Genomic DNA, 2,187 nt, shown 5'->3' on the forward strand with positions numbered 1-2,187 from the left:
ATATATATATATATATACACATATGTATAATAGAATAGTTTATATAAAAAGTGAGCTGATTTATCTGTCTTTCTGATGACCATATGTATATTACTGAACATTTATTCATTTACTGTTGAAGTCTTGCTACTTTAGGATGAACACTGGATTCATAACCACAAGGTTGGCACTTCAAACCCATCAACCACTCCTTGAATACAGCATCTCTATGAGTCAGAACTGACTCAATAGTACTTAACAACAACACAGAAATTATGGAGTCCTGGTGTGGTGCTATAGAATAAGCACTGGACTGCTAAACTGTAAAGCTTTTTGTCCAAACCCACCAACTACTCTTGGAAACCTTATACAGGGTTGCTATGAGTCTGAAGTGACTTGACAACACTTAACAACAACAGAGAAGTTATAATTACTTCTAGAATGCCAAGAAGTGAGTGGTGTATTAAACACCACTCACTTCTTGGCATTCTAGAAGCAATTATTGGTAATATTTTTCCACTTTGCCTACACTTACTTATATTTTTAAGACCAAGACATAAAAGGAAGTAGATTTTTCCAGGTTATCTTTCAGCACTGTAGGAGTAGTGCTACAATAGCTTTTAGAAATCATGTGGTGTGGCACTGTGGGTTAATGCATCAGACTGCAAACCTGTTTGAACTGCAAGATTGGCGGTTCAAGGTCACCAGCTGAGCCTCAGAAACCCTATACAGGGTTGCTATGGGTTGGGATCGACTCGACAGCAGTTAACAACAACAATAATGTAATTGTTTTATTTTAGAGATGAGAAACTGAAAGTCAGGGAAAGTTTAGAAATTTTAACAGAGTTTAAATAGTTGTTGTTGCTAGGTACCATCAAGTTGGTACTCACTCATAGTGACCCTATGCACAACAGAAGGAAACACTGGCGGTCCTGGGCCAACTTCACAATCCTTGCTGCATTTGAGCCCATTCATATTGCCACTGTGCTAATCCATCTCGCCGGGGCTTTTCCTCTTTTTCTCTGAACCTCCACTTTAACAAACATGATAGCCTTCTCCAGTGACTGGTCCCTCCTGACAATATTTCCTATTGTCAGGAGTTAAATAGTAGCAGATCATTATTAATTTTTTTTCTTTGTCGATGTATATATTGTTGGGAAAGAATAAAAATTCTGATAAAAAAACAAAACAAAAAACAACTCTATAGTTTTGCTTACATTATTTGTTCTTGCCATATCTCATATATTTTCCAGGCAATGGATAGGTTGTTAATGTCTTGTTGGTTTGTTGGAAAGTACAGGAAAGGACTTCATACAGTTCACTCAACTTCCATAAATTGACCACTGCAGTGATCCAGAGTTTGAAGTCATTTTTGTGTCACTCCAGCTTCCACTGTTGGAGAGTTGATATGGCACTGTAGGATAGACACTGGACTGCTAACCCAGGGTTGGTGATTCAGACTCACCATCTGGTCCTCAGAAGCCCTATGTAGGGTCACGATGAGTCAGGACCAACTCTAAGGCATTTAACAGCAACAAGATGGCTGTTAAAGTAAGCATCATGAAGTGGAATCCTTAGTAATCACATAGTCTCTCCATCCCTTTTAAACAGTGGACATTGAGGTTTATGGTTGGTCAATTTTCTAGGATTTACTACATCAAAAGCCAGTCATTGCGATGGTCATCAACCAAGATGCTGATCAGAGAACAGAACTAAATGACTGCATTTGAATTCATCTTTGAATAGACTGCTGTGTGACATTGTGAGCAGTGTTAGGTCAACTAGAACATTCTTACATAAAAGCACATTAGATTAGCCTGACAAGACAGCCTGATTATTGTTCCCTGTTCCATTCTTTCTACGCATTTGATAACTGATTGGGGATTATTCTTTCTAGTCTTTTTCCTAGGTGCAGAAGTCAAGTTCAATGTCTCCATGTCCTAGGGCTTTCCTTTTCTTTTTAAAATGTAGGTACTAATTAGTCACCATTTTAACAGTTTTGAAAGCTCTTTCCTAGTCTGTCAGTTTCTAAACTAGTGGATACAATCTATGCAGTATTTTGTATTTTTCCTTAAATCAATAGATGACCTAACATGTTTTGTTTTTTTAAAGTTTTTTATTGTGATTTGAGTGAAGTTTTTCAGGGCAGATCTTCAGTTTTACATTCAACAAATCATATACTTTGTTTCATTACAATGGTTATAATCC

Source organism: Chrysochloris asiatica, unplaced genomic scaffold (genome assembly GCF_000296735.1).
Source record: "Chrysochloris asiatica unplaced genomic scaffold, ChrAsi1.0 scaffold00099, whole genome shotgun sequence".
NCBI classification, from domain to species: Eukaryota; Metazoa; Chordata; class Mammalia; order Afrosoricida; family Chrysochloridae; genus Chrysochloris; species Chrysochloris asiatica.